Source organism: Heterodontus francisci, chromosome 48 (genome assembly GCF_036365525.1).
Source record: "Heterodontus francisci isolate sHetFra1 chromosome 48, sHetFra1.hap1, whole genome shotgun sequence".
NCBI lineage: Eukaryota > Metazoa > Chordata > Chondrichthyes > Heterodontiformes > Heterodontidae > Heterodontus > Heterodontus francisci.
The window spans coordinates 18,587,270-18,604,145 of record NC_090418.1 but is presented as its reverse complement, the minus strand read 5'-3'; the positions used below and the strand labels follow the sequence as shown (position 1 = coordinate 18,604,145).

Sequence of the window (16,876 nt, the reverse complement as noted above, 5' to 3'; positions counted from 1 at the left end):
GGTTAACTGAATATGTTGATTCAGGGACCAGAATTAATGTCAGTCTCCAGGGATCCTAATTGTGTCACTGGAGAGTTTCCGTTTTCTATTAATATGGGTCTCCTTTCACTTTGTTATCCCATACTATCAGCCCGAGCTTTCCATGCAGCAGTAACAGAGATCAGCGGCTCCAGTTAGAGGCAAATGCAGATTAGAATTTGAGAGCAGCAGATTCGAGTATTGCAACAATGAATCAGAATCTGAGACCAATACATTGGGATGTCTCAACAGCGGATCAGAGCCTGAGAACATTAGATTGGAATGCTCCAATAACAGACAGGAGTGTTTTCTGGGAATTTGATTATCTTTCTGCAAATTATCATAGAATATCATTAGATATTCGAATCCAGCTGGCACTTCGAATTATTCAACATATATACTATCCCATTCTTACTGTTGTTGTTGTCCCTGGTAAGTCTCTCTATCAAACTATTTGCTCTATAAACCACGTTTAACTGCGTTACTGTTCTTGTCACTTACTCTGCCCTCCTTCCTGATGTAGCTGCTCATGATAAGATTCTGCATCCACCTATTAACTCAACCATTGATATCTGACTCTGTTACAAATTCCCTTGATTATTCACTGATTCCAACCCTCCACTTGGCCAACGTCTGAAGCTGAACCAGATAGTTTGCAACCTCCGCAATCCCTTTGACTTTGAGCTGAGTTGCGGCCCCATATCCTCTCCATGCCAATTCTGACTACTTTCACTTCCATAATTCCACCTCTCTCCACCTCTGTCTCAAGCCAACTGTTGCTTAAAAGGTCATCCAGGTTTTTCGCTCAATCAAGACTTGTTATTTCCATTGTTACTTTGGCCAATCTGCCAGTTGCAAGACTCCGTAAATTGAAGCTAATCCTAAACCCTTCCGTGCTATCCTAGCTCACACCAAGTCTTGCCCCAGACTTACAGAACAATACTGGTTCCCGGACGAGGAGTGCCTTGATTCTAACATCTTCAGCCCTTGTGTTAATTATGGCATGGGTGGCAGACAGTGGAGTTCCTCAAGGGTCAGTGCTTCGATCGGTGATTTTAAAAAATTATATCTAAATGCCGTGGAGCTTGGAATACAGAGTGGAATATCAAAATATGCTGATGATTCCAAATGGAGTTGTGACAACCAGTGAGGATGATACGAACTGCCTAATGGGCAGACAGGTGGCAGAGGGAATATAATACTGACAACCTTGAGGTGATGCATTTTGGCAGAATGAATAGGGAGAGGTAACATAAAATTAATGGCACAGCTGCAAAGAGTGCCCAGCAATAGAAGGACATGGTGGTGCAAGTGCTTCAATCTTTAAAGGTGGCAGGAGATATTCAATGAGTGTTTAGAAAATCTTATTGGATTGTGGGCTCCATAATTAGAGGTGGGGAGCACAAAAGCAGGGACGCTATGCTCAACATCTGTAAAACTCTGGTTAGGCCCCAACTGGAGACTTGCATCCAGTTCTCGTCAACATTCCTTGGTAAGAGTGGAAGGCTCATTGAGAGGGTGCAGAGGACAATTACCAACATCATTACAGGGATGGGGGATTTTAGTTATAAGGTTAGTTGAACAGTCTGGGTTTGTTCTCCTTAGAACAAAGAAGATTGAGTGTGCTAGAATAGCGGTGCGCAAAATTATAATAGGCGTAGATAAGTTAGACATGAAAAACTATTCCCGTTAACAAATGGTGCAAGGACTAGAGTACACAGATTGAAGGTTTGGGGCAAGAGATGCAAGGGGAATATAAGGAAGGACTTTATTTTTATGCAGCGGGTGTTAATGACTTGGAACTCACTGCCAACATTGTATTGGAAGTGGGGCAATGAGTTATTTCAAAAAGAAATTGAACGGCCACTTTAAAAATATTAACACGCAAGGCTACAGGGACCAACCCCTGGAGTGGCACTGACTGGATTGCTCAGTGGAGAGCTGCATGAACTCGATGGACTAAATGGTCTCCTTCTGCGCCATAAATGACTCGATGGTTGTAATTGCTCTTTGTCCTCATCGCTTCAATTAGTCCTATTTTCTGTTACTTCCCCATAGCTCTGCAAGCCTTTCCCCTTCAAGTAATTAGACAGTTTTCTTCTTGAAGTTTTTTGAAAAAGTTCTGTTTGTGTCTTGTTGGACCATGTTCCTGTCCTATTTTGCTTCATTACTTTAAATACTTGAGCACACAGACATCAGTTTTCATAAACCCAGAATCAGATCTTTATCCTTGGTAGGCTCACGTTACACAATCCAACATGATTACTCAGGCAAATCATAGAATTCGACAGCATTTATGTAACTCTTCTGAAGAAGGGTCACTGACCCGAAACGTTAACTCTGCTTCTCTTTCCACAGATGCTGCCAGACCTGCTGAGTGATTCCAGCATTTCTTGTTTTTGTTTCAGATTTCCAGCATCCGCAGTATTTTGCTTTTATTTATGTAACTCTTTATTACTGAGCCACAATTCACTTTAAACACTCCGGTACCACCCGTCCTGATCACTGTATGGCACCAGCAAACAGTGGTTTACTCAAAGAAATTAGAACAATTCTACCTTTTAATCTTTACATTACATGCACATTAACACTAAATTATAATACATCAAAGATGCACAATGCAGCCGATATGAAAGACTTTTGTTCATCTCAGTCTCTCCCAGTGATTCTGTTACCATTGTTACATGGTCCACTTATCATCTTGTATCGTTTGACTGCTCCAAACACCATTACAATTATCTAAATAACATGTCTCAGGCCTTCAAGACATGGATAAGGGACCTTTCTATACCTTCAACTCGTCAACTGGCCTTAAGCCTGCGTCCCAAAACTTATTTATTCATCATAACTAAGAGGTGTTTACTTCATTAAATCTCCTTGAAGCCTCTCTGCATCCTCCTCACATAACCGTGTGGGAGGGTGAGTTGTGAGGAGGATGCAGAGAGGCTTCAGGGTGATTTAGACAAAGAACAAAGAAGAACAAAGAACAAAGAAAATTACAGCACAGGAACAAGTTGAGTGAGTGGGCTAATGCGTGGCAGATGTGGTATAATGTGGATAATTGTGAGGTTATCCACTTTGGTAGCAAAAACAGGAAGGCAGATTATTATCTGGATTGCTGCAAACTGAGAGAAGGGAATATGCAGCGAGACCTGGGTGTTCTCGTACACCAGTCGCTGAAGGTAAGCATGCAGGCGCAACAGGCAGTAAAAAAGGCAAATGGTATGTTGGCCTTCATAGCGAGAGGATTCGAGTACAGGAGAAGGGATGGCTTGCTGCAATTATACAGGGTCTTAGTTAGGCCAAAACTGGAATATTGTGTGCAGTTTTGGTCTCCTTATCTGAGGAAGGAGTTTCTTGCTATAGAGGGAGTGCAGTGAAGGATTACCAGACTGATTCCTGGGATGGCGGGACTGACGTATGAGGAGCGATTGAGTCGGTTAGGATTATATTAGCTGGAGTTCAGAAGAGTGAGGGGGGATCTCATAGAAACCTATAAAATTCTAACAGGACTTGACAGGGTAGATGCAGGAAGGATGTTCTCGACGGTGGGGGAGTCCAGAACCAGGGGTCATAGTCTAAGGATATGGGGTAAACCTTTCAGGACTGAGATGAGGAGAAATTTCTTCATCTAGAGAGTGGTGAGCCTGTGGAATTCGCTACCACAGAAAGCAGTTGAGGCCAAAACATTGTATGTTTTCAAGAATGAGTTAGGGCGAAAGGGATCAAAGGATACGGTGGGAAAGCGGGAACAGGTTACTGAGTTGGATGATCAGCCATGATCATAATGAATGGCGGAGCAGGCTCGAAGGGCCGAATGGCCTACTCCTGCTCCTATTTTCTATGTTTCATCATGTGCTGATCCCAGAAACTATGTGCTACATAAGTAATACAAGCCCACATTCCCATTATCACTCCCTGCCTTTCTCTCTCCACCTCTATTTATCTTACTCTTTTTCCCCTTCTCTCTCTCTGTCTTTCTCCTGCACTTTCTCTTCCTCGTCGTCTCTTGCTCATAGAATAATGGAATGGTACAGTCCAGAAATAAGCCATTCTGCCTAATCTGTCAGCACAGTTGCTCTTAATGAGCTATCTATTTAGTCACACACCCTGTTTCCTTTCACAGAGTTTTTTTCCCTTTTCAAGTATTTTTCCAAATTCCTTTTAAGTGTTTTAATTCAACAGACTTCTGCCATGATTTAAGTCCGTGAATTCCAGGTCCCAATAATTCTCTGTGCATGAAAACTCTCTTCATATCACCTCTCGTTATTTAGCAATAACCTGTGTCCTCCTCATGACCCTTCCAGTTAGTTTCCATCGAAATAAAACACAGGCTTTTAAACAAGGCACACTGCATCTAACAGAACATTCAACAAGATATCTGTTCAGACTACAGGCTCGTACATTCCCCTCCACGAGCCCGAAAACCATGGATCCCATCACACTTCGTCAGTCTGTTGCTCGACCTGTCTGCGGGACAGCTCTTCCAATTTAGGCACAAGTCCCCAGATGTTAGAAAGAGCAACTTTGCAAGACCACAGTTTGCCTTTTTGCAGTTTCTGCTGTCCTGATTGAGACTGTGCGGTCGGCAAATTTTATTCTTACTTGACTTTTCTGGAGCGGTTTTACGCAACTGCATGGGTTGCTGGGTTATTTCAGTGGTCAGTTAAAGTTCGATCATATTGGTGTGGCTCCAGAGTCACATATAGGCCAGACTGGGTAATGGCAGCAAATTTCCTCCTGTGAAGGGCATTTCTGAACCATTTTTTAATGCTGATTTTAACGCTTCATAAATACCATTACTGAGATTTATCAAATACATGAATCTAAACTCCCCCAGCTTCCATGGTGGGATTTGAACTCTTGTCCACTTAGTGGTCTAGGCGTCTTGGTTACTAGTCCAGTCACATTACTATTGAGCTGCTAAGTGGCAAGCAGCAGTATAGCTACACAAGTGCCAAGTCGTGATCCTCTCCAACAAGAAATAATTGAACCATCTCCCCTGTCCATTCAACAGTGTTACCATCGCTGTGTCCCCCATCATCAACATCTTGTTGCTACCATTGATCAGAAGCTTAAATGGACCGGCTACATGAGTACTTTGGCTACAAAAACAGCTCAAAGGCTGGGAATTCTGCAACTAGCAAGTCCTGTATCCGCAAAGCCTGTTCAACACCCTCGAGGAAAAAAGCGGGACTGCAATAGAAAACTTTTCAGTTGCCTGGATGAGTGCAGCTCTAATGACGCTCAGGGAGCTCAACAATATTCAGGAAAAAAGCAGACCGCTTCATCAACATTCATTATCTCCACCATTGGTGCACTGTGTCAACAGTGTGCACCATCTACAAGATGCACTGCAACAACTCCCCATTTCCCTCAACAGCACCTTCCAAACCAGTGACCTCTACCAGCTAGAAGAACAAGAACAGCAAGCACAAGGGAATACAACCACCTGCAAGTTCCCCTCCAAACCACCCACCATCCTGAAACGGAAGTGTATCACCATTCCTGCACTGCCACTGGGTCAATGTCCTGGACCTTCCTGCCTAACAGCAGTGTGTGTGTTTGTACTGAGACAAGATGGACTGCAGTGGATCAAGGAGGTAGCTCACCACCAATTGGAGATGAGCAATAAATGCTGGCCTTCTGGGGTCCAGGGTGTACTAGCTAGATGGATAAAGAACTGGCTGGGCAACAGGAGACAGAGAGTAGCAGTGGAAGGGAGTTTCTCAAAATCGAGACGTGTGACCAGTGGTGTTCCACAGGGATCCGTGCTGGGACCACTGTTGTTTGTGATATACATAAATGATTTGGAGGAAAGTATAGGTGGTCTGATTAGCAAGTTTGCAGACGACACTAAGATTGGTGGAGTAGCAGATAGTGAAGGGGACTGTCAGAGAATACAGCAGAATATAGATAGATTGGAGAGTTGGGAAGAGAAATGGCAGATGGAGTTCAATCAGGGCAAATGCGAGGTGATGCATTTTGGAAGATCCAATTCAAGAGTGAACTATACAGTAAATGGAAAAGTCCTGGGGAAAATTGATGTACAGAGAGACTTGGGTGTTCAGGTCCATTGTTCCCTGAAGGTGGCAACGCAGGTCAATAGAGTGGTCAAGAAGGCATACGGCATGCTTTCCTTCATCGGACGGGGTATTGAGTACAAGGGTCGACAGGTCATGTTACAGTTGTATAAGACTTTGGTTCGGCCACATTTGGAATACTGCGTGCAGTTCTGGTCGCCACATTACCAAAAGGATGTAGATGCTTTGGAGAGGGTGCAGAGGAGGTTCACCAGGATGTTGCCTGGTATGGAGGGCGCTAGCTATGAAGAGAGGTTGAGTAGATTAGGATTATTTTCATTAGAAAGACGGAGGTTGAGGGGGGACATGATTGAGGTGTACAAAATCATGAGAGGTATAGACAGGGTGGATAGCAAGAAGCTTTTTCCCAGAGTGGGGGATTCAATTACTCGGGGTCACGAGTTCAAAGTGAGAGGGGAAAAGTTTAGGGGGGATATGCGTGGAAAGTTCTTTACGCAGAGGGTGGTGGGTGCCTGGAATGCATTGCCAGCGGAGGTGGTAGACGCCGGCACGATAGCGTCCTTTAAGATGTATCTCGACAGATACATGAATGGGCAGGAAGCAAAGAGATACAGACCCTTAGAAAATAGGCGACATGTTTAGATAGAGTATCTGGATCGGCGCAGGCTTGGAGGGCCGAAGGGCCTTTTCCTGTGCTGTAATTTTCTTTGTTCTTTCTTTGTTCTTCCCAGCAAACCTCACATCCCACGAACAAATAGTATAATGACTGCATTCATAAATCTAAGGATTTCTGATGTTTTATTAATTGTTAACGTGTTCTGCCAGCTTCAAATATTTTGCGTGATCAGCCGAGGATTCTCGGTTCTTGCACTCCATTTAAAGTTATAACATACATCTTGCATTTTCTTTCTTTATTAAGCACCATAAAATGCATTACTTCACACAGCTGCCATGTGTCCACCCATTATTTCCACCCTGTCGATGTCCTGTTGAATTCTATTACAAACATCCTCCCGATCGTCCCGGGCTCATTTTATGCGAAAATGTCGAAATTGTATCCAGTATGGCAAATCTAAGTCGTTAATATATATCGAATACAGCAGTGGTCCTATTAATGAACCCTGGAGAACAGTACCGAACTCCCCTACAGCCCAAACAACAGCCATTCACCACAATGTTGATTAAATCACTCCTAAAGTCTTCTACTATCTTCCTTAATATTGTGTCAATTGCCGAACATTGCATCCTGAATTATATCTAATTTCTCCCTTTATTTATAAAGCTCTGGTTCAGCCAGAACTGGATTTTTGCATCCATGTCTGGTCACAACACTTTAGGAAGAATGTGAGTGTCTTAGACAGGGTTCAGGGATCATTTACCAGAACGTTTCCAGTGATGAGCAATTTTAGCTACAACGTAGGTTTGGAGACGTCTGGGTTGTTCTCCTTGTAGCAAAGGAGGCTGAAGAGTGATTTGATAGAGGTGTACAAGGTTATGACAGTTTTAGATAAAGTAGACAAGGAAAAACTGATGATACAAGGACAGGGGACACAGATCTACAGTTTTGGGTAAGAGATGCAGGTGTATTGGTGTATGTGAGGGAATACGTTTTTGTGCAGCGAGTGGTAGTGATCTGGAACTCGCTGCCTATTGAGAGAAGTGGGATTGGAGACATTCAATGATGTCAAAATGAAATTAAATGGACACTTGTGGGATGTAAACTTGCAGGGAAACGGGTAAAGAGCAGTGAATGGGACTGAATGGATTGCTCTCCAGAAAGCGTATAGGCTCAAATGGGTCAAATGGTCTCCTTTTGTACTGTAATTAACTTTGTGATTTCTCTTCCTCACAGTTAACTTAGTGACGGTTGTGATCCTTTCTCGGGGCAGTTGTGGTCTGTCCAAATGTATCACTCACTACCTTGAGGCCATGGCTGTGGCGGATCTACTGGTCATTATCATCGACCTGACATTGAGGCACATTCCCATCGTTTATCGGGAACAATTTATTTTCCTGCGGTACATCCACGTGTGTAATATCCATGCCATCCTGATTTATGCAGCCACTGACTGCTCTGTCTGGTTCACAGTCGCTTTTACCTTTGATCGATGTGTGGCCATTTGCTACCAGAATCTGAAAACAAAATATTGTACTGAGAAAACGGCCACTGCGGTTCTGGGAACAGTGACTGTGCTGAGCTGCTTTAAGAACATCTTCTAGTATTTTATGTTAACAAACCGGTATCGGCTGCGGAACGCGCCCTGGTTTTGCGATGTAACATTCGATGTTCGGGAATCCCCTGTCTGGGTAGCAATCGAGTTCCTTCATCACATTCTGACCCCAGGGATTTCATTTGTTCTGATTTTCCTGCTCAATGCTTTAACCGTCAGACACATTTTAGTGGCCAGCAGAGCACGCAGGAGACTCCGGGGACAGAGCAATGAGAAAAGACCCAGAGACTCAGAGATGGAGAGCCGAAGGAAATCCATCATTTTACTGTTTCTGATCTCGGGGAATGGTATACTGTTATAGTCAATGTCAATGGTGTTTTTCATATGGCGCCGAATGTGTTTATTGTTGTATGAGTCTGTAGATCTACCATATTATGTACAAGAAATGGGTTTCATGCTCCAGCTCCTGAGTTGCTGCACAAATACTTGTACTTATGCAGTGACACAGACTAAGTTCAGGGAGCAGTTGAAGAATCTGGTGAAATATCCATTTACTATTTCTATAAAATTAATTAAATGATGTGATATTCCATTGACTCTTCACTACGGGATCAGTGAAATTGTTCTTTCCCAGTGTGGATTTGGACTAAGTATCAAGTGGCCTTTTGTAGAATGCAAGTCTTTCGCACTGGGGAGTCGGACTCTGATAATTTTCCTTGTATAGACTCTATATCTTGGCTGGTGTGATCTTCGAAACTGTAGCACGTGTCTCTGTGTACATTTTGTTTCTTGGATGTATATATCTGGGACTCTGCATCAAGGGTCCAAGTGTACAGTTGTGTCCCATCCAGTAAACAGTCTGTTCTTTAATTCTCCCATCCACGAATAATCTCGTTTAAGTATGTCATTTTTAAAATTCTTTCAAGGGTTGTAGATGTCACTGGCAAGGCCAACATTTTTCCCCATCCCTAATTGCCCTTGACAACAGAATGGCTAGCTCGGCCATTTCGGAGGGCAGTTCAGAGTAAAGCACAGTGTTGTCAGTTTGGAGTCACATGTAGGCTATACCGGGTAAGGACACCAGATTTCCTTCCCTAAAGACCATTCGTGAACACGATATTTTATTAAAATTATTTTTAATGACAAATCGATGATAGTTTTATGGCACTATTACTGATACTAGCTTTCCATTCCAGATTGGTATTGATTGAATTAAAATTTCACCAGCCGTCATGGCGGGAGTCGAACCTATGTCTCCAAAGCATTTGCCTGGGCTTCTGGATTACTCATTCAATGAAATTACCACTACATCACCATCTCCCCGTTGTCAGGGTCATTGTGGTGGTTCACATGAATACAGCAAAATGCTTAACTGTTCTATCGGTAGCTAAAACATGCCCTCACATGATGATTGCGTCATTTCGAAAGGAATTCATGTCAAAGAAGTGTAGGCATTTAAGTTTCCAATGGGCTTATGGTAAAAACACTGCAATTACACGAGCTTCCATGGCTGTGTTCCCTAGCCAGCAATTTTGCAAAGGGTCTATTGTTCCCAATGTTGGGGCCCTTTGCAGATTTTCTTTAAGTGTGTGAAAAACCCTCACATTCTGGTACTCAGAAATGTGGGATCCTCTGCATTGGGCAGACTGAAGGCAGATTGGGTGACTGCTTTGCAGAACACCTCTGCTCAGTCCAAAAGCATGACCCCCAAGCTTCCGGTTCCTTACCATTACAATACACACCCCTACTCTCATGTCCATATATCTGTCCTGAGATTGCTGCAGTGTTTCAGTGAACATCAACGCAGTCTCGATGAACAGTACTTCATTAGGCACTCTACAGCCTGCCGGACTGAACATTGAGTTCAATCATTTCAGAGCATGACAGCCCCCCTCTATATTTTCATTTTTTTTATTTTTTATTTTTGTTTTATTTTATTTTAGTTTGTTTCATCATTCTTATCATTTGCCTGCCCACTGTTTCTTTTCATGCTTGTGCTTTGGGTCAGGGCTGTTCATTTTTCTGTCCATTAACACCCTCTCTGCACTAACGCTTTCACTTTCAACACACAATTAACATACCATTTGCCTTTGCTCCATGACCTTCTGGTCAGTTATTCTCTGTGACCCTGCCCTATTAACATCTTTACTTTTGTTATCTGTTACCCCACCCCCACTTTATTTGCTTAAAACCTATTAAATTTCTAGATATAGGACAGATGTCAGAGGTAGTTTCTTTACTCAGAGAGTAGTAAGGGCGTGGAATGCCCTGCCTGCAACAGTAGTAGATACGCCAACTTTAAGGGCATTTAAGTGGTCATTGGATAGACATATGGATGAAAATGGAATAGTGTAGGTCAGATGGTTTCATTGGTCGGCGCAACATCGAGGGCCGAAGGGCCTGTACTGCGCTGTAATGTTCTAAAAAAAAACCTTTGCCAGTTCTTGTGAAGGGTCACTGACCTGAAACGTTAACTCTGTTTCTCTCTCCACAGATACTGCCAGACCTGCTGAGTATTTCCACCATTTCTTGTTTTTATCTTATATTCTATTGTCCACATTCATTTTCATGTGTTCAATCGCCCAGCTCTACCTAAACAATTTTCTGTAAACTCACGGCAATATCACATCGATCCTAAAAATATAGATATATATTTTTATTATTCATTCATGGGATGTGGGCGTCACTGGCTATGCCAGCATTTATTGCCCATCCCGAATTGCCCTTGAGAAGGTGGTGGTGAGCTGCCTTCTTGAACCGCTGCAGTCCATGCGAGGTAGGTACACCCACAGTGCTGTTAGGGAGGAGTTCCAGGATTTTGACCCAGTGACAGAGAGGGAACGGCGATATAGTTCCAAGTCAGGATGGTGTGTGACTTGGAGGGAACTTGCTGGTGGTGATGTTCCCATGCATCTGCTGCTCTTGTCCTTCTTGGTGGTAGAGGTCGCGGGTTTGGAAGGTGCTGTTGAAGGAGCCTTGGTGCATTGCTGCACTGCATCTTGTAGATGGTACACACTGCTGCCACGGTGCGTCATTGGTGATGGGAGTGAATGTTTGTAGATGGGGTGCCAATCAAGCGGGCTGTTTTGTTCTGTATGGTTTCGAGCTTCTTGAGTGTTGTTGGAGCTGCACCCATCCAGGGCATGTTGAGAGTATTTCATCATGCTCCTGACTTGTGCCTTGTAAATGGTGGACAGAATTTGGGGAGTCAGGAGATGAGTTACTGGCCGCGGGATTCCTAGCCTCTGACCTGCTCGTGTTGCCACAGTATTTATATGGCTACTCCAGTTCAGTTTCTGGTCAATGGTAGCCCCTAGGATGTTGACAGTGGGGGATTCAGCGATGGTAATGCCATTGAATGTCAAGGGCAGATTGTTAGATTCTCTCTTGTTGGAGATGGTCATTGCTTGGCATTTGTGCGGCGCAAATGTTATTTGCCACTTATCAGCCCAAGCCTTGATATTGTCCAGGTCTTGCTGCATTTCGACACGGACTGCTTCAGTATCTGAGGAGTTGTGAATGGTGCTGAACATTGTGCAATCATCAGTGAACATCCCCACTTCTGACCTTATGATTGAAGGAAGTTCATTGATGAAGCAGCTGAGGATGGTTGGGCCGAGGACACCCTCCTGAGGAACTCCTGCAGTGATGTCCTGGAGCTCAGATGATTGACTTCCAACAACCACAACCATCTTCCTTTGTGCTAGGTATGACTCCAACCAGCAGAGTTTTCCACCTGATTCCCATTGACTTCAGTTTTGCTAGGGCTCCTTGATGCCATACTCCGTCAAATGCTGCCTTGATGTCAAGGGCAGTCACTCTCACCTCACCTCTTGAGTTCAGCTCTTTTGTCCATGTTTGAACCAAGGCTGTAATGAGGTCAGGAGTTGAGTGGCCCTGGCGGAACCCAAACTGAGCGTCACTGAGCAGGTTATTGCTATGCAAGTGCTGCTTGATGGCACTGTTGATGACACTTTCCATCACTTTACTGATGATTGAGAGTAGACTGATGGGGCGGTAGTTGGCTGGGTTGGCGTTGTCTTGCTTTTTGTAAAGAGGACATACTTGGGCAATTTTACACATTGCCGGGCAGATGCCAGTGTTGTAGCTCTACTGGAACAGCTTGGCTTGGGGTCCAGCAAGTTCTGGAGCACAGGTCTTCAGTACTTCTTTTTTTCTTTTGGGCCTCCTTATCTCGAGAGACAATGGATACGCGCCTGGAGGTGGTCAGTGGTTTGTGAAGCAGCGCCTGGAGTGGCTATAAAGGCCAATTCTGGAGTGACAGGCTCTTCCACAGGTGCTGCAGAGAAATTTGTTTGTTGGGGCTGTTGCACAGTTGGCTCTCCCCTTGCGCCTCTGTCTTTTTTCCTGCCAACTACTAAGTCTCTTCGACTCGCCACAATTTAGCCCTGTCTTTATGGCTGCCCGCCAGCTCTGGCGAATGCTGGCAACTGACTCCCACGACTTGTGATCAATGTCACACGATTTCATGTCGCGTTTGCAGACGTCTTTATAACGGAGACATGGACGGCCGGTGGGTCTGATACCAGTGGCGAGCTCGCTGTACAATGTGTCTTTGGGGATCCTGCCATCTTCCATGCGGCTCACATGGCCAAGCCATCTCAAGCGCCGCTGACTCAGTAGTGTGTATAAGCTGGGGGTGTTGGCCGCTTCAAGGACTTCTGTGTTGGAGATATAGTCCTGCCACCTGATGCCAAGTATTCTCCGAAGGCAGCGAAGATGGAATGAATTGAGACGTCGCTCTTGGCTGGCATACGTTGTCCAGGCCTCGCTGCCGTAGAGCAAGGTACTGAGGACACAGGCCTGATACACTCGGACTTTTGTGTTCCGTGTCAGTGCGCCATTTTCCCACACTCTCTTGGCCAGTCTGGACATAGCAGTGGAAGCCTTACCCATGCGCTTGTTGATTTCTGCATCTAGAGACAGGTTACTGGTGATAGTTGAGCCTAGGTAGGTGAACTCTTGAACCACTTCCAGAGCGTGGTCGCCAATATTGATGGATGGAGCATTTCTGACATCCTGCCCCATGATGTTCGTTTTCTTGAGGCTGATGGTTAGGCCAAATTCATTGCAGGCAGACGCAAACCTGTCGATGAGACTCTGCAGGCATTCTTCAGTGTGAGATGTTAAAGCAGCATCGTCAGCAAAGAGGAGTTCTCTGATGAGGACTTTCCGTACTTTGGACTTCGCTCTTAGACGGGCAAGGTTGAACAACCTGCCCCCTGATCTTGTGTGGAGGAAAATTCCTTCTTCAGAGGATTTGAACGCATGTGAAAGCAGCAGGGAGAAGAAAATCCCAAAAAGTGTGGGTGCGAGAACACAGCCCTGTTTCACACCACTCAGGATAGGAAAGGGCTCTGATGAGGAGCCACCATGTTGAATTGTGCCTTTCATATTGTCATGGAATGAGGTGATGATACTTAGTAGCTTTGGTGGACATCCAATCTTTTCTAGTAGTCTGAAGAGACCACGTCTGCTGACGAGGTCAAAGGCTTTGGTGAGATCAATGAAAGCAATGTAGAGGGGCATCTGTTGTTCATGGCATTTCTCCTGTATCTGACGAAGGGAGAACAGCATGTCAATAGTCAATCTCTGTGCACGAAAGCCACACTGTGCCTCAGGGTAGACGCGCTCGGCCAACTTCTGGACCCTGTTCAGAGCGACTCGAGCAAAGACTTTCCCCACTATGCTGAGCAGGGAGATTCCACGGTAGTTGTTGCAGTCACCGCGGTCACCTTTGTTTTTATAGAGGGTGATGATGTTGGCATCGCGCATGTCCTGGGGTACTGCTCCCTCGTCCCAGCACAGGCATAGCAGTTCATGTAGTGCTGAGAGTATAGCAGGCTTGGCACTCTTGATTATTTCAGGGGTAATGCTGTCCTTCCCAGGGGCTTTTCCACTGGCTAGGGAATCAATGGCATCACTGAGTTCCGATTTGGTTGGCTGTATGTCCAGCTCATCCATGACTGGAAGAGGCTGGGCTGCATTGAGGGCAGTCTCAGTGACAGCATTCTCCCTGGAGTACAGTTCTAGGTAGTGCTCAACCCAGCGGTCCATCTGTTTGCGTTGGTCAGTGATTATGTCCCCCGATTTAGATTTGACGGGGGTGATCTTCTTGATGGTTGGCCCAAGAGCTCTCTTCATGCCATCATACATTCCTCTGATGTTTCTGGTGTCTGAGGCCAGCTGAATATGACTGCATAGGTGTTGCCAGTAGTCGTTTGCACAACGCCTAGCTGTTCTTTGTGCAGTACTTCTGGCTGCTTTAAGTGCTGCGGATGTTAAATCGCTGGGGGCTTTCTTGTAGTTCAAAAGTGCAATGCGCTTAGCGGCTATGACAGGTTCCAGCTCTTCATTATGAGATTGAAACCAGTCTGCATTTCTCTTCGCACTTTTGCCGTAGGTGGTCAAAGCTGACTCATAGATGGCGTCTCTGATGTGGGCCCACTTGGTCTCAGCATCCCCTGTGGGAGTGTTTTGAAGGGCTGTTACAAGTGAATTTAGAAATTTTTGTAACAGCTGTGGGTGAGAAATTCTGCTCGTGTTGATGCGCGGGTGGCCCTTCTGCTTGGAATGATGCAACTTCTTTGGTCTGAGTCTAACCTTGCTGCACACCAGGGAGTGGTCGGTGTCGCAGTCCGCACTGTGGAAGCTGCGTGTGATTTGAACACTGTTTAAGGCGGCTCGCCTTGTGACAATGAGGTCTAGCTGGTGCCAACGACGTGATCTTGGGTGCCTCCATGAAACCTGGTGACAGGGTTTAGTGTGAAAGAACGAGTTGGTGATGCAGAGGTTATGATAGGTACACAACTCAAGCAGTCTCTGTCCGTTCTCATTCATCCTTCCAACGCCATAGCGCCCAAGGCAGGAGGGCCATGAGTCATGGTCGGCCCCAACCCTGGCATTAAAGTCCCCCAGCAGGAATAGGTGTTCGGTGTTGGGGATGCTGCTAATGATGTTATGGAGTTGTTCATAGAACTGGTCTTTAGCTTCAGGTGCGGAGCAGAGTGTTGGAGCATAGATGCTGAGTAGGTGTACTGGACCAGAGGTGGTGAGCAGTCGGATGGACAGTATGCGTTCCGAGCCATTTGAGGGAGGCTCTATCATGCTGAGCAAGGAGTTTCTGATGGCGAAGCCCACTCCATGCTGTCTTGGTTCTTCAGGATCCCTGCCCTGCCAGAAGAAGGTGTAGTCTTGCTCTGCTAGAGAGCCACTCGCGGGGAGGCGAGTCTCCTGAAGTGCTGCAATGTCCACATTGAATCTACTGAGCTCGTTGTTAATGATGGCGGTCTTCCGAGAATCGTTGATTTGTGTAAGGTCTTCCGACAGGCCAGGACACATAGTTCTGACCAACATATCTTTGTGTCATCAGGAAATTTAGCATCCTTACCTCTACCTTCATCCAAGTCATTCATATAGAATGTCCTGTGGCATTTGAGTCCCCTGCAATGTTCCCTGTGGCATCACAGTATTTACGGTTTACCAACCAGAAAATGACCCATTTATGCCCACTCACGTTCCCAGTTAGCTAGCCAATTCTCCAGCCAGGCTACAATGTTACCCCCTATACCGTGGGCTCTTATTTTGTTTAGTAACCTTTGATGAGGGACCGTGTCAAATGCCTTCTGAAAATTTAAGTCCAGCGCACCCACATGTTCCCCTTTAACCATGTTGCTGGATACTTCCTCACAGAGCTCCAATAAATTAATCAAACACGATTTCCTTTTCACAAAACCATGTTGACTCTGCCTGATTGCATTGAGATTTTCTAAAGGAACTGCTATAATCCCCTTAATAGTGGATTCTAGCATTTTCCCTATGACAGATGTGCGGCTAACTGGCCCATAGTTTCCTGCTCTCTGCCTTCTTCCCTTCTGAATAGCGGAGTTACATTTGCAATTTTCCAATCTGAAGGAACCTTTCCAGCAGCTAGGTAATTTTGGAAAAGTAAAGCCAATCCATCCACTATCTCAGAAGCCACTTAATTTAAGACCCTTGTATGAAGCTTTTGACAAGGTCCAACATGGCAGACTAGTTAAAAGAAATAAACTCCCATGGGATCTAGCGAAATGCAGCAAGGTGGATACAAAATTGGCGCAGTAGCCGGGAACAAAAGGTAATTGTCGACGGGTTATCTTGTGTTTTAGCAACTGGGGGGCGTTTTGCAGGGCTCAGTACTGGAAACCCTGCTTTTTGCGGTATATTTTAACAATTTGGACTTAAAAGTAGGGGGCATGATCAAGAAGTTTGCAGACGACACAAAGGTTGACCGTGTGGTAGATAGCGAGGAGGATAGCTGTAGGCTGCAGGAAGATATTGGTGGTCTGGTCAGATGGGCAGAAAAGTGGCAAATGGAATTCAACCTGGAGAAGTGTGAGGTGATGCATTTAGGGAGGTCAAACAAGGCAAAGGAATACACGATTAATGGGAAAGTACTGAGAAGTGTAGAGGAAGTGAGGGACCTTAGAGTGAATGTCCACAGATCCCTGAAGGTAGCAAGACAGGTCGATAAGGTTATTAAGAAGGCCTATGGAACCTTTTCCTTTATTGGCCGAGATATAGAACATAAGAGCAGGGAGGTTATGCTGGAACTGTATAACTCATTGGTTGGGCTACAACTTA

At 45.1% G+C, this 16,876-nt stretch overlaps 1 pseudogene; it reads left to right on the top strand.

The window, feature by feature from the left end:
• The first annotated feature begins 227 nt into the window (after positions 1 to 227).
• Positions 228 to 8,813, top strand: LOC137357505 (probable G-protein coupled receptor 139; annotated as a pseudogene).
• Positions 8,814 to 16,876: the final 8,063 nt, after the last annotated feature.